The following is a 23,632-nucleotide window of genomic DNA, read 5'->3' as shown; positions in this document are numbered from 1 at the left end:
GGCAGGGACCAGTAAGCTGGCCCTCACATCCAGGGAAGCTGTTTCCTTCCCCTTCCCACATCGGCATCCCTCTCTTCTTCCTATGTCAGCCCCAGAAGGCTCATGTCCTCTTCCTCTCAGGCTCCTTCCTCATTCCGAGGCCTGGGGGATCTTTGCACAGAGAGGTCTCTGCTTCCTGCCTAGAGCCTAGACACCCCCAGGCCTTCCACATTTATGAGGCCTAAAGCCAGGGAGGAGGCAAGGCCACGGACTCAAATCTGTGCCATGAGTCTCAACAGAAGGTCCCAAAGCTGGAGACCCCAAATAAAAACCCCAGGTGATGTGGGGACATCAGCTTACTCAGACTCAACCCAGCACCATTCAGCAGCTTTTCAAGACCAAGCAGTCCATACTGTTCTCCTCTTATTCACAAGATAGCCTGTGAAATCCTCAGCTAATGGAGTTCTCAGAGCAGCGTGGCGCCTTGGGGATGATTCTGAGGAATTGACACTGGGAAGCAGCCTAGGGTCTGTGGTGTGATGGTAGGAAGCAGCCCCTGTCTGTCGAAACCACGAACCAGTTAACTGTGGACCAGTTAAGAGTGACGGCATGCCGCTGCTAATGAGGAAGCTGCAGGTGCCATGGCTAAAGACCCCAGGGCTGGGTCTGTGCCCCATCCTGTTGTGTAACAAGAAAGATGAGGATTGCAGGTGCTTTCCCATCACTAAGGTGGATGCAGCTGCTGGGAATCTATAAAAAAAAATATTTATAGATCTAAGGATGGACAGGAATTTAGAAAGGTAAGGGTGCTATCTGCCTTGGCTGATACTTTTATTTCTTTCTATCCATAAGTATAACCAAAAAATTATTTTAAAAAAATGCTATGTAAAGGCCAGTTGCAGTGGCTCACGCCTGCAATCCCAGCACTTTGGGAGGTCGAGATGGGCAGACCATGAGGTCAGGAGTTCGAGATCAGCCTGGCCAATATGATGAAACCCTGTCTCTAGTAAAAATATAAAAATTAGCTGGGCATGGTGGTATGTGCCTGCAGTTCCAGCTACTCAGGAGGCTGAGGCAGGAGGATCGCTTGAACCTGGGAGGCAGGGTTGCAGTAAGCTGAGATCACACCACTGCACTCCAACCTGGGCTACAGAGTGAGACTCTGTCTAAAAAAAAATGCTTTGTAAAGATAGGGAGGTTTAAAAGTTTACCAACAATCCCAATCCTTGAACACAAAGATTATCATTATATGTGTGACAGCTGAATATTTTTTAAAAGCCCTATTAACACTCCAGGGAACTGCATTTCTATAGAATGCACTTGCCTTACCGTATTTAGAAATTTCAGAACATTTTAGGATAGGACTTGTGTTGTTTGTCTCATCATTTTAAATTTGCTAGTCTTGATTTCACACCTACCCCACATGCTTCCTGAAGGCAGGGCAAACTTGGACATCATCGATAGAACAAGTGCCCGCTCTGAAAATGTATCACATTCCTGCTCAGGTTCCAAACATGTCACAGCGGATTCATGGGTGTAAATTATACTGTTTGCTCAAAACACCGCCTCATCTTCAGCAGGGTTGTGACAGTGACCTTCAACTGTGGTGGCATCTTAGGTATAGCGGGGTCCCTCAAAAAGCATGGGCTTTGTTGAAGCGTAACTCACTCTGCTGTGTGACTTAAGGCCAATTGCTTAATCTCTTTCAGCCTCCATTTTCCCACCTGTAACATCATAGGGCGGGTAATAGTTTTTGGCTTCTAGAACAGATTAAGGGAGGTAATATGGATAGACCACTTAGAGTAGCTCATGAGATAAAACTCAAACGCTATGTCGTTTGCTTGTTAATGTTATCTTGAAATCCCCCAGTAGTCAATGGTGGATGCTGTTAATTGGAGGAGGGATTGTTAGATATAAGATGGATACTGGATAATAGAAGGAGATTGGAATTATTGATTGGCAGAGAACTGTTTATGGAAGAGTTCTTGGTTCATGGGAGCCTCAGTTAGATAGAGCAGGGCCATTGGAGGGAGACGAGCTGCTTGAATGCAGCTGTTAATCCTCAGGGAATCTCCAGCGCTCAGCCAGACCCTGGTCCGTAACCTGCTGTCACCACCGGCTGACTGAATGAGCTCATTGTCATGTAATTTAATAGGAGCCAGTGTCTGTGATTTCCGAGAATGTGAGCAGAATCATCCTCCACCCCAGAGTCGGAGGGTGGAAAACATCGCAGAAGCACACTTGTCCCTAGCCGCTTTCCATGTGTCAGGCAGAGAGGAAATGGTCAAATTCCAAACGCATTCCTATGCCTCTCGGGTGATGAGAGAGAGTAATTGGCATAGTTTGGGTGGGGTGGGGGTGGGTGTTTGGCTTGGGGTTTTTGGTATTTTTCATTGGCATAAAGGAAAAATTGTATTTTAAATGCCCCCTGGCTTCTTGAAGAATGCTTTCTCTGCTGTCACTGCAGCCCTGTCAAAAAAACCTTAGTTGGAAAGAAAAAAGAAGGCACAGAAAAAGAGAGGCGGAGCAAAGGCTGAGTCAGGCGGTGGGTCTCTGTGCGTGAGAATTTGAAGTAAGCAGGAAGGTGCTGAAGGGCAAGTCAGGCTGCTCTGGGAACATTTCAGTCCCGGAACACCTGGGCTCTAGCGGTGTCATCAACAGCACACACTCCCCAGGCACTGCAAAGCAGGCAGGCAGGTGGGGCTTGCCAGTGAGCCGCCCTCAAGGCTGCAGAGGCAGGAGGGACCGTAGGGGGAGAGGCTGTATTCTAGGGCTCTATCGATCAGTGACTGTTTGGTCTCCAGACTCAGCCTGATGACGGATGCACCCGAGCTCACACCGACCTCAGAGGCAGATCTGGGATGTGAACATTGGTCTGGCTGATGCTCGAGACTGTGCCGTTCCTCTGCCCTCATGCCATCTCCTGAGGGTGAAATCTCAAACTTGGCTGTGTCGCCATTGTCCTTGGCTGGGAGTCGGTTCCTAATCTACAAAAATTCATTAGGACATTCCCCTAGGACCACCTGCCCTCAGGATCTTGAAACCTCAAAAAGGTACCCTCGGGGATCAGGCCTGGTGTCACAATGTGCATGAACTCACCTGTCCAGTTGCTCTTAGCAAGCCCACAAGGTCAAGTCATTTCTTCATCCCATGGCTTTGCTCTTGTAACTTAGGGACAAACAATACCCCATAAATAAGTTCACAGGGGCAGGGTTGTGCAGTAGTTACATGCACAGGCTCTTGAGGCAGTCTGGGTTCCAACCCACCCTTGCCACCAGGATTGCCATGCAGGGTTCGGTGGGTTATGCCCTGTTCCAGAGCTCCGGGCCAAGATGACAACAGGGGACCATCCTATGCCCCTCTACTAAGCCATGGTCCCTGGAACTCCACCAACAGCAGGTTGTCTTATGCCAGTTCTACATAGTACTCACATGGGCAAGGCCTGCCCCTGTCTGCTGCTTAGATCTCAGGAATTTGGTTGAGTTGCATACCCTCAGTGTGCCTCAATGTCTTCATCTGTAAAATGGGCAACACAATGTATTTCTCATCTGGGTTGTCATGGGGATTCAAGGGGTTAATACCCAGAAAGCACTTAGATCAGTGCCTAAAGCCTGGCAAATACTCAAAAGCAAGTAGTAAGTATCTAAGAGATTCACTGTTAGCATTCAACTGGCATTTTTTTTTTTTTTGAGATGGAGTTTCACTTTTGTTGCCAGGTCTGGAGTGCAGTGGTGTGATCTCAACTCACTGCAACTCCCGCCTCACAGGTTCAAGCAATTGTCCTGCCTCAGCCTCCCCAGTAGCTGAGATTAAAGGCATGTGCCACCACACCCGGCTAGTTTTGTATTTTTAGTAGAGACAGGGTTTCTCCATGTTCATCAGGCTGGTCTTGAACTTCTGACCTCAGGTGATCCACCTGCCTCAGCCTCCCAAAGTGCTGGGATTACAGGCATGAGCCACTGAGTCCGGCCTCAACCAGCATTTTTAAATGCCTGTTTTGCTAAATGCCAAATTTAAATCCATAGTGTTTTCCAGCTTGATATGATTTTGTTCTAAGATCCAATGTAACTATCAGAAATCCTGAGCAGAGCCATCAGAGTGCCGTGAGCCCCTGCCAGCCACCTGGTCTCGCCAGTCTGCCCCATGCAGGTCCTCCTGGGCCCCCCACGCAGGGGATCACAGACACAATACAGGTGCACCTGCATGTCCTTCTTGCCCCTGAAATGGAATAGGAAAGCTAGCTTTCTTTTTTAGCTCATCTTGGCTTTTGGACCAATTAGAAGCAAAGCATTTTAAATAGGCCCGGTGGAAAGGGAACTGAAGTTGCTTCCCCAGGCTGAGCTCTGCGCCAGAGGCCAGGGCAGGATTAATAAGGATGCTATAAATGCAAACAATGGCCCATGTCTCTGTGGACAATGTGCTCTGGTTTGGGAGGAAGGGAGAAAATTAAATTATAATGGGAAAGTATAAATTATTTGGATCAGGATAAAAAAGAAGAAATTAGTGGCGTCTGAATGAATCTCAGTGAATGTGTCAGAAGAATTTTGAGGTTGGCTCAGTGTGGGTGCACAAAAATGCCTGGGAGGGTGGTGGAACAGGGCCCCACACAGAGGCAGGTGCAGCTCCGGGTCCTGCCTTCTTACTGTTAGCCATGCCCCACCAGTGGGCTTCCGTGCCATTCTGGGATGAGAGACAATTGTATTTGTCAGATTTTCTATCAAAGTAAATATGGATGGTCACCCACCCAGTGACTGCAAATTTAGCCCCTTCCCTGTTGCAGACCCTCCCAGGTACTGGAGGTTTAGAGGGAAATGGAGTCACCTCTATGTTGCCCTCAAGGAGCACCCAGACATATCACATGGCCAAGATGATTGCATCTAGGTGATGCTAATTGATTGCAGCCTTGCATGGACCTGGCGGACCTGGCGGGGTGCTAGAGCTCCTTGGTAGCACTTGCTCACTTTTATCTCACGGTATACCTCCTCTAGCCCCGCTAGGGGGCACATATCGTTATGATGCCCATTTTACAGATGAGAAAGCTGAGGCCCAAAGAGGTGAGAGGACTGCCACACAGCCCGTATGTGACAGAGTCATAGTTCAAACCCAGGAGTTCATGCCTTCAAAGACCCAGTTCTCATCCACTGTGCAGACAGGTGTTCTGATAGAGGACAGGCAGGGGACAGAGAGAGAGAGAGAGAGAGAGAGAGAGAGAGATAGAGATATTGTGTGTGTACATGTGTATGGCAGTGGCTCTGTGTCAACCTCGAAGGCTTCTTGGAGGTTGTGATGTCTACTGGAATCCTAAAGGAAAGGCCTTAAGTGCTATACTGAGGAATTTGGATTTTATCAATTTTTGTTTGTTTTAGCAGAATTGAGACATGATCATATCCCCAACACATTTATATTTACTAAGCATCTCCAAGGCGTCAGATAATCTTCTAGGTGCAGAGAGGGTTGCAGACACTTAATATAAGATGTAGTGTCTGCCCTCTTCTAGCTTCGGTCTAGTTAGAGAAATGAAACACAGATTTATTTAGAAGATAATAAGTAAGAGTGTCAATAAACCAATGCCAAGTGCCAGATACAAGTCAGAGAGTTGGTGCCATGGAGGTCAGAGGAGGGGCTGTGTGGGCTCTGGGGTACTCAAGAAAGGCTCCCAGGGTAGATGGAGAGAGGGAGGTTGGGGCCTAGTGCTTGGCAGTACAGGCTCCCCAGTGCTTAGCAGAGGGCCTGCCCACGGCAGGTGAAGGTGACTGCTTGCTGAATGAACGAATGTTGGACCCAGTGTAAAGAAAGACAAATGGCTGAGAAACGAGGTATAACAGAGGGACTGTGGGTTGCAGGGACGTGTGGCCACCGAGCCTCTAACCAGCCCACCAACAGTGTAGTTGACTTGCGGTCCCACCAGTCAGATGAGCTTCCTTAGCTTTCTCTCTTTTCAAGTCCTGCAGGCACATCAGTGGGAGAAGCAGGTAGACTTCAGGGGAAAAGCAGGAGAAAAGATGGGAGAAGTCTTGGGGGACAGAAGGAGAAAGCCTTGAATGTGAGGCCATGTTAGCTTTTCCCTGCAGACAGGAGGCAGCCACTGAGGTCTCTGGACATTCAAGTAGCAAGAGGTAAATGATTTGGGGAAAAACTCATCTGACTGGTGGGGCCACAAGCCAACTACACTGTATTGGTGGGCTGGTTAGAGGCTCGGTGGCCACACGTCCCTGCAACACACAGTCCCTCTGTTATACCTCGTCTCTCAACCGTTTGTCCTTGCTTTTCACCGGGTCTAACATTCATTCATTCAGCAAGCAGGCACCATCACCCGCACCCATCACCTGCTGGGGAGGTTGATCTGGCTCTCAGAGGGGGAAAGAGGGAAAATGCTATAGGAGAGGGTTTCGGAAAGTGATCCCTGCTATTTGAAACGTGCAAACGCTTTCATCCAGAAATGCGACTTCTGGAAATTTGCCCCAAGATCACGCAACAAGTGTGAAAAAACAAAAACAAACAAAACCCAGTAAAACGCCTCCTAGAGGTCCTTGCAGTGCTGTCTGCGATAGAGAAAAACGAGAATACAGCTTCCTCCAGGGGTGCAGTGCAGAGTGAGAGAGCTTGCTTTTTCTCTGCTGGCTCTCCCCTCAGGGCCTCTACACCAGCTCTTCCCTCTGCCTGAAATGCTTTTGCCCCCCATCCGGTCACGTGGCTCAGTCCTTATCTTTGCTGAAATGACCCCTTCTCAGCAAGACCTTCCCTAATCACCCTATTCAAATTTTCTTCCATATCCCCAACCCCTCGTTTGCACTGCACATCTGCTGTCCCAGGCAGCCAGCCCCATGACTATCTGACATACTCTTTATTTTATTTGTGAGTCTCTGTCCCTCTGGAATGGAAACTGCTGTGGTGATTGTTGGCTGTTCTGCACACAGGATGTATCCTCAGAGCTAAAGCAGCGCTTGGCATAGTAAGTGCTCAATGAAGATCTGTGGCGTGAGTGAATGAAGAAAGGGAGGAAGGAATGATGGTGGGTAAATCCATGAGTGTGTGGCCTACACATGACATTAGCTTGAGCACCAGAGAGCAGGCCAGGGCAGGTCCCTGGCTTCCATGCTGACCGGCATTGCAGAGGACAGCAGGGTCTTGGTAGACGAAGCCTGGCCTGGGTCTCTCAGGGCACTCAGGCTAGGGTCAGGAGGCACAGCTGCAGTAGACACTTTAAAACCCATCACGCCTGGCCTTGGCACTCAGTGGGGTCATTTCTTGTCATAATGAAACCTTTCTAAACATAGCTACACAAAATTAAAATGTCACAGTGCAAATGCTGCAGCTGTGTGGTACTAGAAAGAATTCCAGGGCTTGAGTCAGAGAGCTGGACTAAAATCCCAAATATCTAGCCAGCTCTCTCTCCAGAGTGTGGCCTTGCACTTCCCTGAGTGTCAGTTTCTTCGTCTGTAAGAAGGGAGTGGTATTAGTGGCTGTGTCACAGACTGTTGTGAAGGTCCAGGAATTAAGTATGGTGAGAGATTTTTGGAAGTTGAAAGGGATCACGCATTATTGCTACTGTAATTATTACTTGAGTGAACGCACCAATGAAAACGAGGGAAGAGTGATGTGTGGGGACCGTGAATGGGGACACTTCCTGGAATTACATTTCCCAGCCTTAGAACTCTCCAGACTGGAAGTACAGATGCCAGGGTGATGTTTCTTTTCTTTTCTTTTGTTTTTAAGATGGAATCTCACTCTGTCACCCAGGCTGGAGTGCAATGGCACAATCTCAGCTCACGGCAACCTCTCCTGCTGGGTTCAAGAGATTCTCCTGCCTCAGCCTCCCTACTGGCTGGGATTACAGGCACGTGCCACCAAGCCTGGTTATTCTTTTATCTAATTTTCTTTGTCTTCAGGGTCTAAGTTCAAGTGGAAACCTGAACTGTTTCAGAATTTCCTGGGGGAGTAAAACCTTCCTTCTGGATGTTTTGTCTTTATTTATTGTGTTTTGCGCTGGTGACTAGGAAATGGTGAGGAAGGAGACAGAAGTAAGGAGCTGTGGCTCAGGGGCTAAGACCCAGTAACGGGAGTCATTTACTGAAGACACAAAGATCGTGACCATTCACTCTGGGCAGGGAATGGGGAATGGTGAGAGGCAGGGACGAGGCCTGGGAAGAGCGTCTCCAGCCCTACCTCCTTGCTTTAGGCTTCCAGAACTGTCCCCTGAAGAAACAGGGAATTGACACTGAATAGCTGTGAAGGCAGTGGGCAGGGAGACCATCTTCATGTCAGCTTCGGTGACCAATTCATTTCTCACCTCCATCTGTCCTCAGCTCAAGGGCTCCCACTCTGCCTTGCCTAGCCCTTTGGACATGACTTTTATACACAAATATGTAAAAATGATCTCCTGACTGTGTCCTTGGCTTCCTGGCCTGCCACATGAAATGAGGGCAGGGCCTCCCTCTCAGCACAGACTGGTCTCCCCCACCAGCCCAGCCTCCCCTTGTCACAGTGAGAAGGAGCCATTGAACAACTCAGAACCCACTCACCTCTCTCTCCCATGGGGAAATCAACAAACCACAGCCATTTATGAATCCTGCCTGTTCCCCTGGTCTTGTTCAACTGTATCTGCTACCATTCCTGAGTGGAAGTTAAAAAAAAAAAAAAAAGGCAGCAGCACAAGTTGAAGATGGGAAAGAAGTGACCTAAGGTGACAAAGAGTCAATGTAGAAGGCAGATAGATATGTCTCCTCCTCACAGCAACTAAGATTAATGGACTGGAAATCCAATCAAGAGTGCTGCAATCAGTTAGCAATGTCTGCCTCAGGTAAGGGAGGGGAAACTATGGTCTGTATGTCATATCTAATATTCCTCCTTATATCTAAGGTACCCTCTGCTGTGAGATGTGCAATCAACCTGATAAAACTTTTTAGGAAAAAGTATATTGTTAAGTCAAGTTTAACCTAAAGCTGCCTCCTTACATATTTTCAGTTCAGCCTAAAGGTTTCTCTGCACGTGGTGAGCTATAACAAGTAGAGATGTAGACAGACTGTAGCCTACACTGTGTCAATCAATAAGTTTTGGCCAATCAAATGTGGTCAACTATTTGAACTATTTGCAAATAAAGCAAATGCTGAGCTATAATCAACCAATGATACAGCTGTTTCTGTGCCTCACTTCCGTTTTCTGTGTGTCACTTTCCTTGTTCTGTCTAAATCTTTTTCCACCAAGTGGCTGCGCTGGAGCCTCTGAGTCTACTCTGGCTCAGGAGGCTGCCCAATTCAAAATCATTCATTGCTCAATTAAACTCTTTCAAATTTAATTCTGCTGAAGTTTCTCTTTTATCATTCTATTAATGCTAGATGTTGATTGTTGAATGGCTCCAGGTTTCAGAAACTTACAAAACATGTGTGTGCTTGAAAGAAGGAAATCGTTATTTGCTATCCCTTCTCTCTCAAAATCTACTTGAACTTTTCAACTAAAACTTCAATGAGTATTCTTTGGAGTATCAATAAATTGCTGAACCTACCTGGGCTTTTCCTACTCTGTGGCTTCTTGCATCTATGTGTGATGAAAAAGGGGAGCTGTGGAAATGGGGAGGAGATTCTTTCAGGTGTTGGGAAGGCTTCCAATGCCCAGTACATAGTAGGTGCCCAGCAAATATTGATTGAATGAATTTTCAATGACGAGCTCAGTTTCTGCATAACTTTTCATAATTCATAAATGTTGTTACCTTAGTTAAATTTAAATGTAGTATTTTGTCTTCTGTCATATAGATATTTTTCTCTTTTCCTGTGAGTAGACACCATGATAATCAATCCAGATAACCCACGAGGACGTTGTTTGATTGTTTCTGAGTGAGGGGATGGGCCTGGAGGAAGCCGGGAGGGGCTTTCCTGTTGATTTCTTCCTGCCTTTGTGTTGGTGTGTTTGCCATCTGCCTCCCCCTCACATTTCCCTCCATGTGTTCCTATCCTTAGATCCCTAATCCCACAGCCCACGACTTTCTACAATGGCACGACTGACATTTTGGACGGGATAATTCCCTGCTGTAGGGGACTGTCCTGTGTGCTGTGACATTTAGCAATATCCCTGGCCTCTACCCCCTGGATAGCAGAGGCACCGCCCACCCCCAGCCATGACAGTAAAACATATCTCACGACAAACCACCCAGGTAAGAACCACCGCTTAGCCTCCCTGGAGAATGCGACTGGTTCCTTCTTTCTGAACAGTTTCAGAGCTAAGATCAAGTCCTCAGCCAGCCTTCTGATCTTATGGTCCACACCAGCGTCGGGCCTGCCGTCCTTTCGACCTTCCAGGCTCCTGTCTCCATGGAGCTCTCTGATCATTCCCTGGTGTCTGTCTCCTTTGTTGTCTGCCCCTCTCTGCTGGGCTGTGAGCTCCACAAGGAGTTTTTTCTATCTTGATGATCTCTTTATCCCTGGAGCCCAGAAGTGCCTGGCACTCAATAGGTTCTCCAGCGGATGAAGGTGAGGACGAGGTGACTAGGGGAGCCTCCCTGGGGAGGTGATGTCTCTACACCGTGAAATCGCCAGCCCTGGGAAGTGTTGAGGAAGAGCACTCCAGACAGAGGGAACAGCCACTGCGCAGCTCTCGGGCAGGGCAGGAACGGGCTTGCCTTGGGGAAGGCTGCTGGAGAGAAGGGAGGGGGATTGGAGGAGGGCGCTCCAAGAGCCAGAAGAGCTAGTCAGGAGGCCAGGGTGAGGAGTGCAAACTCAGTTCCAGGAGTGACAGCAGGCCCTCCGGAAACCTCCCAGATGGCCCAACGCCCACTCTCACTCTCCTCTCTCCTTGCTGCCTAGCCTCACTCCGGGAAGGTTGGGGAGCATTCCTAAATCTGGTCTGAACTCCTGAGGCTGAAGCCAGAGCTGACGTGGCCCCAAAGTCTTATCTCAGGGTGGGAGAGAGTCTTTCCATCAAGGAAACAACGCTACTTTAGGACAGTTCAGCGCTCAGCCCACCCCTCTAACCCTCATGGGTCGGCTCTCAGTCAGAAACCACAAATCCTAGGCCCAGACAGGGAAGGCCTGGATCCTCCGCTTCCAGCTCCCCCCGGAAGTCAGCTTAAAGAAGTGATGCCAACAAAGGATCATTGAAGAGACTCGTCACTCCTGGTGAAACCATGCTGGAGGTCAGGAGTTTGCAAACTCAGCCTTGTCACGGGGGCCTTCCCTTCTACCTCATGCTAGGTCAGAGCTGGTGTTGAAGGAATTTAAGGAAAAAGCTGCATTTCTGCATTTAAAATGGAGATCAGGCCATTCAGTATCTCTGGTGTAGGAAGACATTTGGCAATAGTAACAGCTAATTTTTTGAATACTTACCGTAACTCATTTTACCCCTTTGCCATCTAGAAAAAAAAAAAAAAAGTGCAGCTCACTGTCAGAACTCATTTCTTGGAGCAAATGGAAAATGAGTTAATCCTAATAACAACCCTGTAAGGTGTATGCTTTTATTATCATCCCCATTTTACAGATGGGGAAACTGAGGCAGTGAAGTTTAGTAAGTTTCCCAGATTCACTAAAAATTCTAAGATAGGTTTAACAAAGAAATCCACCCTTTAATCCTTAAATAATAGCCTCTTTTTAAAATTAATGCTAGAATATGTTGCAATATCTTTTTAATTGAATGTACGTTTTGTCCTGACAATTCTACCACTAGGAACTGAGCCTATGGAAGTATACATATTTAGCTAGAAGGATGCAGTATTATTTAGAATGTGGAACCCAATGAGAATCTCCACTAAGAGGGGTTATTTAAAGAACCTGTGATGCCTCCATATAAAAGGAGCTGTTCAAAATGACATCTACTTGTATGTACCAACATAAAAAGATATTTTAATTATATATTTTAACGGAAGAATCCAGAATAATCACATTGTTTGTAAGCAATCATTTTGTCTGAGGACTGGGGTTTCTATTGACTTCAAATTTCTTCTTTGCACGTGTCTATAGTCTCTAATTTCTCCGCAATGAACATGTACTACATTTATAATAAGAAATAAACTCAATAAAAGTTATTGAATAAAAGAATAAGCAGCCAGAAATCTTTCTCTCCGGGGGAATTAGTGAGCCTCTTCCTCCCTCAGAGTAGGGGCTGTGGCTGCTTTGCCAGAACCTTCCATTTGTCCCAAATGCTCCACTGTCTGCCAATGGGAGACGGGGTCTATATGCACCTGGTCCCTTCTGCATGAGACCGCCTTGGCAGAAGTCACTGCCCCTCTCAAGGCATCTGGCTCTGCAAAACCCTCTTGTCATCTGGGTTCTGGTCACCTCCCCATTCCCTGTTTTGTTTTTTTCCGGTATAGAGACAGTGAAAGTTCTTCTGCTCTGGCCCTGGTTCTGTACCGACCCCAGTGTTTTCTCTACACCCCACTGACACCTTGATCGTGAGTCCTTTTGTGAATGAACCCTCCTCAAATCACCTGAACAGAGAGTGGCATCTGCTTCCTGTTGAGAATCTGATGAATTACACTTACCTGGTTTGCTTTCTCTTCCTTTCCTAAGTCCTAATTTCCTAAAATAAAACGACCCTCCGATTCACCTGTCCACCTTGCCCTTCGTTCCTCATCCCGTCCTGCCCCTTCTCTCCTCATATACAGTCTTGTCTTCTTTTGGACAACCAGGCAGCTTATAAGCCACCTGATGCCCACCATGGGAGTCTTACTTTGTGCTGCCAAGTTGAATTCTCTCTTCTTGAGCACCACTCTTTCACTTTCCACCCATTCCAAACCTGAAAATCACCTTTCTCTGTCCTTCTTTAATTTTTTACATCTCATCAGTGCCCAAAGATTCTGAAATCAACCTCAGTAATGTCTCCTTCAAGTAACCGTTTCCTGGCTGGGTGTGTGGCTCACGCCTGTAATTCCAGCACTTTGGGAGGCTGAGGTGGGTGGATCACTTGAGGTCAGGAGTTCAAGACCAGCCTAACCAACATGGAGAAATCCCATCTCTACTAAAAATACAAAATTTAGCTGGGCAGGGTGGCACGCACCTGTAATCCCAGCTACTGGGGAAGCTGAGGCAGGAGAATTACTTGAACCCAGGAGGTGGAGGTTGCAATGAACTGAGATTGTGCCACTACACTTCAGACTGGGCTACAAAGCAAGACTGTTTCAAAAAAACAAAACAACGCCTTCCCATCATTTCTCCAGCCCCTACCTCCTTGAGTCCTCCTGACTGGCTCCCCTTGGCACTCCACTTCCCCCTCAGTCTGTGTTATATGTGGCTTCTGGGTAAAGGTTCTCAAAATCCAATTCTGATCCTATCCAGTCCCCTACTCAAAACCGTGCCTATCGGGGACCAAAACCCAACTCTGCAACCTTCCATTCAGAGCTTTAAGAGGACTTTTAAGCCTGACATCTCACTCCTCCCCACTAACAACCTTCCCTCCAATCAAACTGAAACACCGTATCTACAAAAAGACTGTCCCAACTCCAAGCCTCTGCTCACACTTGGTCCTCTGCTGGGTCACCATCCCTCCATGTCTCCAGGTGTTCCTTAGGACTGCTAAGCAGCAGCTATCCATACAAGTTCCTGACCCCGGCTCTCTTGTCCACAAGTAACCAGTTCATCCTCCCCAGTCATACAGTCCTCTGTTTACATTTATTTTCTGGAAGTTAACATTTTTCACATGCCATTTCAATGAGTATACTGGTTAAGACTGTATTTTCATTGAGGTCAGTAACCTTTCTTATTTGTCTCTGTATCCTATGAATTTAGCGAATAACAAGGGACAGAACAGGTGCAGTCTACGTGGTTACAGAATTAACAGATCTTTCTAGAGTGTAAAAATCGTTGTCCAGGTGAATGGAAGGAGAGAGCTGAGACAGAGGGGAGAGACAGATTCAGTGTCCAGTGCTGATCTCCGAAAAGGAAAACCATGGCCAGTCCTTAGGAGGGTGCAGAGGCCAAGACCCCAAGAGGTTTGGGGGCTCCACAGTGGAAGACGAGCTGTGGACCATGGCAGGAGCCTGATGTCATCAGCAGGGGAGGAAGTAATCAGAGAGGTGGAGGAACAAAGCCAAGGAAAGTCAAATAGACGTCAAATATTCCCTCCCTGTCCAGTGCTGTGACCTGCGTGAACCACCACTCTCCCAGTCTAGACCCTACCCATGGAAGAAGGAAGAAGATAGAACTCTGGATTTGCATAGAATTGTAAAATAACCAAATTTATCTGAAAATGACCAAGCTGAGTTTTCTGCTTCAACCAGAAATGAAGCTTGGAGTCAGAAGTTATGTGGAATTACAGAAGAGAAAGTCACCATCTTCCATCTTTTAGTCATGTGATCTTTCTAGACATAAAATTGTGGACTTACAATGTACCAAGTGTTTAAAATATGTGAGCTCTCATTTAACTAGGGAGACTGTATAATTTATTGCTCTAACTGACAAGATTCTGCAACTGAAGGAGTTGCTGTTAATACTTTGATTGGGACGCAGGCCTGAGCAGGCCACGATTTATGACTGTCTTGCATCTAACTCTCACGGCATCCATGGGAGAAGACAGCACCTTTATGTCCATTGACACATGGGTAAACCAACACTTGAAGTAATTAAGTTACAGTCCAAAATAAATGATGGAGCTGCAATTCAAGCCCAGATGGTCATTTACCAAAGGCCCTGCCCTTTCCACTTTGCATAGGACCCTTACTACCGCCAGCTCTATCCAGCTTCCCACTGCAACCCTTTCCCGTCCACTGTCTCTCTTCTTGGGCCAACAGAAACACAATGAGACCACATATGTAACATTACAATTTTTCTTAGCCACATTAAGAAGAAAAAGGAATCAAGTAAAATCCGTTTTAATATGATTTTTTTTTTTTTTTTTGAGTCGGAGTTTCGCTCTTGTTACCCAGGCTGGAGTGCAATGGCGCAATCTCGGCTCACCGCAACCTCCGCCTCCCAGGTTCAGGCAATTCTCCTGCCTCAGCCTCCTGAGTAGCTGGGATTACAGGCACGCGCCACCATGCCCAGCTAATGTTTTTGTATTTTTACTAGAGACGGGGTTTCACCATTTTGACCAGGATGGTCTCGATCTCTTGACCTCGTGATCCACCCGCCTCGGCCTCCCAAATTATGATATTTTATTTAACCCAATGCAGTTGACGCTTGAACAACACAGGTTTGAACTGCGCGTGTCCACTTACACATGGATTTTCTGCCACCCCTGAGACAGCAGGACCAGCCCCTCCTCTTCTGCCTCCTCCTCAGCCCACTCTGCATGTAAGCCAAGAGGATGATGACCTATTTGATGATCCACTTTCACTTAATAAATAGTAAATATATTTTCTCTTCTTTATGATTTCTCTTTATAACATTTTCTTTTCACTAGCCTCATTTACTATAAGAATACAGCATATAATGCATATGACATATAAAATATGTTAACTGTTTATGTTATGGTTAAGTCTTTCAGTCAACAGTAGGCTATTAGGAGTTAAGCTTCTGGGGAATCAAAAGTTATGCACAGAATTTTTGACTACAAGGTGGTTGGCACCCCTAACTCCCACATTGTTCAAGGGTCACCCTTATATTCAAAACAGTATTCAAACTCTAATCAATATAAAATAGCTATTCATGAAATACTGTCTTCTTCTTCTCTCCCCACCCCACTTTTTTGTATTCAGTCTTTGAAGTCAGGGGGTATATTAACCTTACAGCATATCTCAGTTCGGACTATTCACACTGTAATGACTCAATAGTCACGTATGGCTGGGGTCTGCCAGCTGATGGGGAGTTCTAACCCAGATCTGAGCAGGAGCGATTTGATTGGGTTGTTGGTATACTGCCATCTGGTGGACAGATGTTCCCGGCTTGCAAAACCATCTCAAAGGAAAATAGCAGCATCAGGGACAATAGCACAGTGGGCCTAGGATCGGCTCCCCAGAAAGAACTTGGGCTTGGAGGGGGTGTTGTTGCCGAGGATGTCCCCAGAGAAGATGTACACCCATGGAGCAAACTCAAGTCACCCACGACGTCGGCAAACCTTGGTGTGGTGCATTCTTGCTTCCCGGTTGCAAAAGGACTTAGCATAAAATGGTAACACTTTTTCAGAAGGCATGTATAAAGCAGTTCTTTAAAAAGCAGGAGTTTCTTTCACACCCAACTTCACCATGTGGCTGTGTGAAGGGCTTCTCTTCAGAAATTATGTGATCTCTCTTTTAATTGGTAGTAAAAACTTTTCTGCTGTCTTGGCCCGTTACGGCTGCTATCACAAAATATCATAAACTGGCCTTATATATCACAGAAATTTATTTCTCATATTTCTGGAGGCTGGCAAGTCCATGATTAAGACTTGGCATTTGGTGGGGACCTGCTTTCTGGTTCACTGATGGCATCTTCTTGCTGTGTCTTCACCTGGGGGTAGGGACAAGGTGGCTCTCTGCAGCCTCTTTTCTAAGGGCACTAAGCCCATCTGTGACATTTTCATCCTCATGACCTCATCACTTCCCAAAGGCCCCACCTCCTAACACCATCCCCTTGGTGATTAGATTTCAACATATGAATTTGGAAAAGGACAGAAATATCGAGACTGTAGCATCTCCCAAGTTGTGCCTTCCTCCCTCAAATTGGGTGGATGTAGTTATTCCAGAATTCCAGGGAACCAAGATTTTTTTTTTCAATGTGAATAATTAAGAACACTTGATTAGGGTCAATGTTATTCTAGACTTCTGAATCACTCCCACATTTGAAGGGGAGTTTTTAACACAGCTTTGTGTGAATAAAATGATGTGTCTGCCTCACTCCAGGAAGGAGTGTTTGGAGCTGAGATGGCTTGGCAGGGAGAAGAATCCATTGGGACATTCAATAACTTGGCATTGAGAGTGTTTTTGGCACCACGTTGTCCTCGGAATAGTGTTAGAATTTATATAAACACAGATGTGACTTGTGCCTTTAAGGAGAATATAGTCTTCCCAGGAGAGACATGCAAAATCATCATACATAAAAAGCAAGAAAACAGCATCAAGGATGAATGTGCACAGGGCAGAATGTAAATTGGATGTAAAGCAAAGCATTTGAGGGCAGTGAGAAAGATACTTGGTTCTGGTCTCAGCTCTGCCATCCACAGCTGTGTGACTGTCTCTGTCACACAACCTCTCTGGTATTCAACTTTATTATCTCATACTGAGCAAGAGACAGCCTGGACAATTTATACTTCTAGGGTGGGGAGTCAAGGAGAAAAGAAAGATAGATACCCAGAGACTTCCATGATTGGCTCAGGAAGAGTTACTCAGCAGTTGGGGGCAGGGTGCAGCATGAGCCCAGGGGCAAGAAGCCGGGACTTGGAACAGGAAGGAAAGGTGCTCTGCTGGCTGATCTAGAGGACAGTGATTGGCTGGCGTGTCTGGTTTATCTATTTCAGGGATGGTTAGAGATTGTCCTGTTAATAGGCAAAAGCTGTTGCCTTAAAGAATCTACAATCTAAAGGGATCTTTGACATAATCCAGACAATAGGTCCCAGAGATTATTTTACGGGATCTTAGAACCTCATGATGTTAATAGATATATAACAAAACATACTTCTTTGCCACAAGACTTCTCAGAACCTTTAACATTCTATGATTTTCCCAAAGGGCAGAGCATATGCAGCATTTCCCAGACTTCTTTAACTGTGAACACGTGTTATCCCAGCACTTTAGGAGGCGGAGGCAGGCAGATTGCTTGAGTCCAGGACTTAGAGAATAGCCTGGGCAACATGGCGAAACCCTACCTCTACCAAAAAAACAAAAACTGGCCAGGCACAGAGGCTCATGCCTGTCATCCCAGTGCTTTGGGAGGCCAAGGCGGGTGGATCACCTGAGATCAGGACTTTGAGACCAGCCTGGACAACATGGCGAAACCCTGTCTCTACTAAAAGTACAAAAAAGTTAGCTGGGCATGGTGGCAGGCACCTGTGATCCCAGATATTCAGGAGACTGGGGTAGGAGAATCACCAGAACCCTGGGCGCGGAGGTTGCAGTGAGCTGAGATTTGCAGTGAGTACCATTGCACTCACGCCTGGGCAACAGAGCGAGACTCTGTCTCAAAAAAAAAAAAAAAATATATATATATATATATATATAATATGTATAATACAAATATATATATGTATAATATATATTATATATATATATGTATAATACAAATATATATACGTATAATATATATAAAAATTAGCTGGGCATGTGGCACGTGCCTAGTCCCAGCTGCTCAGGAGGCTGAGGTGGGAGGATTGCTTGAGCCCCAAAGGTGGATTCTGCAGTGAGCTGTGTTCACACCACTCCACTCCAGCCTGGGCAACAGAGCAAGACTCTGTCTCAAACAAACAAACAAAAGAACCCACAGAACCCTCACTGCTCTAGTCCTACCTTTTTACAGACAGGGAAACAGATAAGGCAAGAGACAAGTCCAAACTTCACAAAGATAATGGCAGAGCCAAGATGATTTTTGGTCTTTTGACTCCAATACCCAGTGAATTTCCTTTTCTTTGATGTTTTTCTTTCAATTCATATTATACACGATTTAAGACACACAAAGAGATAAAAAACCTAATACAAGCTATCCACGCACCACCACCCAGTGTAAGAAATAAAACATCACCAAAGCAATAAAGCCCCCTGTGTACCTCTTTCCATTTGTCTCCACAAGGGAACACATATCCTGAGCTTGGAGATATAATACATGAAAATTCTGGTGGAATTTCAAATAAACCATATTGTCTTTAGACGCTCTTAGCATCTCCCATGATTTCTAAGTTGTGATGGTCTTATAATTCAAAAGAAAACCAAAAACCCCGCCTGGCTCAGAAGAACAAAGATCACAAGCCAACCTCAAGGATCCCAGGCTTGGCCACCTGCAGCTCACAGCACACTGCAGAAATTTTATGAACTGGTGAAATTTTTCATTCTCAAAAGGGCTCTTCAGATGGTTTATTAATTCTGTTAGATGCGGGGGTGCGTCTGGCTTTATTCTGTGTGGGATTTTTGGATGAATTCACTGCATCACCCCTCCCCTCCACAGGCCAGATGGGGAGCTGGGTGCTGTATAAATGTTTAATTGTGGCTCAGTAAAAATATTTGCTTTCAGTAGCTGGAAGCTACCGAACGGAGGTAGGGCTGTCTACTAGAGTTGCCAGACTTCATTCTAATGAGAACAGAAATAAAGGCTGATTAAATCAAATTCCCTGTAGTGTAGAACCACTTAAATAAATGTTTCATATTGTTTGCATGATGATTTTAAAATGTAACAGCTGCTTATGTAAGCATTACGTTGGACATAAATCATTCATCGCCATCACTGCCATCAAAGCGCACTGGCTCCTTTTCTTCTGCCGCTGACATTTCCATTACTAGGGGACTTCTCAGACATGCTGTTGAGTCCCCAATCCTTACCCAACTGTGCGGTAGCAGGAGACTGAGGGAGGGGATGCGGAATGAAGAGCAGGCATGAAGCCACCATTTATCAAAGGCCTACTTTGCACATGTCCCATCAGGCTGGCATTGTCACATTTCACCCTCCCCACAAGGAGGCTTCGTTGTTCCCATTTTATAGAGAGGGATACTGAAGCTATGGAAATCAAGTGACCTGCCTCCAGAGTAGGGAATACAGCCTGTGTGAGAACTCAGGGGTGTCTGAGCCTTGGCAACTCACACAAGGCTGTCCAAGAACAAAGGGTGCATCCCACCCCGAGGTTCCACACACCTCAGGCCTTTTAGCAGTGACGACACCAGTGAAGGCCAGACCAAGACTCAGAAAGCTGCAGAATCCTTTGGGCTGGTGCCAGGAGTGGAGCCGGGTAGATACTAAACCAAAGGATCTGGACTCCTTTCCTAGCCCAAATCCCCATCACCTCTCCTCTGCTCACTGTGACGGCCTCCTTCTGGTTCCCCTGCCTCCATTGTTGCCCATCTCATGCCATTATTTACCCAGTAGCCTGAGCCATCTTTTAAAAGTAGAAGTCGGATTATGTCATTCTCCTGCTTAAAAGCCTTCAATGGCTTCCCACCACTCTTAGAATAAAGCCCAACCTCCCATCACAGCCCTCAAGGCCTTTCATGATATGACCCCTGCCAACATTTGCTCATTTATTCCTGCCCCACTCCTTTATCTGGGCACCTTGGCTTCTTTCTGGTCTTCAGACACAATAAACTCATGCCTACCTAAGGGCCTTTGCACATGCTGGGACATCACGGGATTCTTCCCATGACTAGCATCGACCTGTCATTCAGACCTCAGCTCCAAGTCACTTCCTCAGAAAGGCCCCCACTGCACCCTGGATTGAAACTGCCGTCGCCTGTACACACTCCACACCATAGCTCTGTTCCATTTACTTTATAGCACTTAACACTGTCTCTGTTTCTTAACCTATTTGCTATTTTCCTATCCTACTATAATTCAGGCTCCATGAGGGATATCTGGGCTGTTTTCCACTGCTTCCCCAGCTCTAGAATGGTGACTGTAATGTAGTAAGTGTTCAATAACTATTAATTGAATTAATGAATTAACTTGTCTCATCCTTTTCCCCTGCATCCAAGCTGGGTGAACCCTGACCTGGCCCCTAGAAAGAGAGAATTTGATTCTGGAAACCAATTCTTACCTCCAGGATCAGGCCCCATGGGAAAGACTGCCAGGTGGCCTGGCCATGCAGGTGATGGCAGTCATGGGGTGAGGCAGAGAGCTGCTGGAGAAAAGCCAAGAGGCCCTTTGGGGTTTCCTGCATTCACAGAAACAAGGATCCCTTGGATCCATGCCCCTAACTCTGCAAAGCTGAGTAGAAAGGATGAACAGAACACAAGGCATCGTTCTGGTGCCGCCAAGGTTTCTGACACCCCATATTGACTAGAGATAGACTTGGGCACAGTTCTTGAATTGGCTTCAACTCCACCCTCCCTCCTGCAAATGCCTCTTCCTCTGCTATGGAGGCCTTATGCCATGGAGAGGATCACCAGACCTCCATGGTAGGGACTGGTTCACATGGGCACCTGTATCCTCCGGCTCAGCATGCTTGGGAAAATGTTTGCTAATGCCTTATGACTGAAAAGGAATCATACACTCACACACACAGTCTTAATGTTATCAGTCACAAAGCCCCCTGAGGCAGCTGCTCTGTTCCAGACAAATGCTGTTCATAACACTCTTACTCTCTTTGTTTCATTTTCCAGCTCACTTTGGAAGCCTGACCTTGTCTTTCTTTGCCTCCTACTGAGAGTTAGTACTGGGACATACTGAAGGGCGAAGGCTTGAGTCACAAAGTCACAGGGATACCTCCCAGATGTGGCAGTTACTGTCTGCATGACACAGCAAATTAGTTACCACTGGGACTCAATTTTACCAGTCTGCAAAATGGAGCTGTCAGCTGCATCTAGCACTAGGGGTGCTGTGAGCATGGAGCCCAATCTGCATCTAGAGGCTTAACGCAGTGCCTACGAATGCCCAGTGCTTGCTAATGGAAGATGCTGTCAGCATTGTCTGATTTACCTGAAGGAACAGTTCACACTCCACCCAGATTTCCACTGTAGCAGCCAAGAAAGAACTTCTGGGAAAGCGCCTGCTTCCATCCAGCTCCCAAGAGGGGTTGGTAGAGGGTGGAGCCGAGAGCCAGCCTCCCCTACCAGCCTGCAGAAAGAAAGCCATGTTTTAGCCTCAGGGAGGAGAAACCCAGATAGAAACCACCCCATGTACAGCCTTTGCACGGCCACAGGACCAGCTCCATGGGGAGAGGGAAGAGGCCTCCTCTCAGGGGTGGGGAGCTGACAATAGGGTAGGCCTCTTCTGAGTCAGCCCAAGGAGAGCTGGGCCCCAGGGCTGCCCTCAGGCTGCACCTGTGCGGTCTGCCACCTCCTTGCCTTCCTCCTGAGAAGCTGCTCCCACCCCCTCACCTTCCTCCTAAGGGAAAGCATGCTGCCAGGCAGCTGGAGCCAGATGGCCCACAGACAACTCTTCCTGTCACACTCCCTGCAGCATCTGAGTCCAACCCCCAACCCCAGAGCTGGCAAGCTGCCCAGAGCCTCCCAGAGGAGGCCTGTGGGTTAACTTCACATTGAGGATTTTCAGCATATGATAGAAAGAAAATAGTTTTGTTAGATTTACAAGTGTGATTTCCCCTTTCCAGAATGCCTTCCTCTCTCCTCCATGTGGTGAGCTCCTATTCATACTTCAAAACCATGCTCAACTAATCTCTGCCCACTCATTTCCTTCCACCTCTCCCCTTCTAATGTGGGCGTGTCCCAGGGACGTCGTCTGTGTTCCTCACCGAAGTTGAGAGAAGCCTAAATTTACTCCACATAAGAAAAAAGAATAAGGAGGTAAACAGGAAATGGGAGGAGGTTGGGACAGGCAAGGTGGTGGAAGGACCTGTGGGGATGCTGTGGCCGCCCCCCGCGGGTAAGGAACTTGAAAGCCAGGGCAGGTATGCTTAAGGGGCTTTTCAGAGTGCAGAAGATAGGGTGCAAGACCTCTTCAGTTTCCCCATGAAAACCACAGTCAAAGCATGCATTCCTCACCCGTGCTTTGGAGCTTGACTTGGGCTTCATGCTGTCTTATTTTGTTTTTATTAAAACAATATTCCAGGCTGATAGAATTTAGCAACAAGGAACATACTATCTGACACAAACATAGTGTAAGCCTTGATACTTATCGTCTTACGTAGCAAGAGATCAGGGTTGAGAACTTTGGGGCAGCTCCCCTACGTCCAGGCTGTGGGTGGTTTCTGGGATTCTCTCTGCTGTCCCATCAATACTCATGGGGTGGCTGTGTCTGCCACAGACCTCACAGCCTCACAACACCAAAGCCAGTAGGAAGAAAAATGTGTGTCGCCTTCACCTTCCCACCTTTATGTGGGGAGGAAAATATTTGCCAGGTGACCCGCCTTTCCCTTCTCAATGCCCCTTTGATCAGAGTCTGGTTCTATATCTCTGCCCAGCTGTGGCTGGTGCTAGGGTAATAGGTGTCTGGGGTTTGCCAGTCTGCTGCGGGAGCTAAATAAGCAGGAAGTGAGAGGTCTGCCCCTTGCTTGTACTCCTCTGCCGCTTCTGGATACCACCCTTTCCCATCATATGATGGCCTACTGTGTTAAGAATTTCTCCCATTGAATCGCTTGAACCCAGGCAGCAGAGGTTGCAGTTAGCCGAGATGGCACCACTGCACTCCAGCCTGGGCGACAGAGTGAGACTTTGTCTCAATAATAATAATAATAATACTTTCTCTCATTGAGCCCAAGGTGCTTTCCTGGTAACTTCTCTTTGATCCAGTCCTGCCTCCTGCATCTTCTTCAGCAACCCTGTTCTCCACATCAGCCACCAGGGGAAACATCTTAAAACACTGGGCTGGACTGGCCATGCCACTGCCTCTGCTAAACCCCTCAGTGGGTCCCCAGTGTCGACAAGATAAAATCCAAGCTTCACGGCATGGCTTTGGAGGCTCATCATAGTTTTCCTTCAGCCAAGTCTCTCTTCCTTATTCTTCCCCTACATACATATATAAACTATATATAATATATAATACATACTTTTATATATAATATATATTATATAATACATAAAATAGATTATATTTTATAACAATATATAAATATATTATATTTTTATAATATATAAAATATATATTATAAAAATATATTATAGAAATATGTATATTATGTATAAAATATATATTTTATATATTATATGTTTTTATTTTTTTTT

At 46.5% G+C, this 23,632-nt stretch overlaps 1 protein-coding gene across 2 annotated transcripts in view; it reads left to right on the top strand.

Annotated features, from left to right (window-relative positions):
- The window catches only part of KCNIP1 (potassium voltage-gated channel interacting protein 1), a 390,129-nt gene that overhangs the window by 54,145 nt on the left and 312,352 nt on the right, over positions 1–23,632 (top strand). The window lies entirely within an intron of this gene.

Source organism: Cebus imitator, unplaced genomic scaffold (assembly GCF_001604975.1).
Source record: "Cebus imitator isolate Cc_AM_T3 unplaced genomic scaffold, Cebus_imitator-1.0 Scaffold200, whole genome shotgun sequence".
Lineage (NCBI taxonomy): Eukaryota > Metazoa > Chordata > Mammalia > Primates > Cebidae > Cebus > Cebus imitator.
Note: the sequence above shows the minus strand (reverse complement) of the source record. Positions and strands in the feature narration are given on the sequence as shown.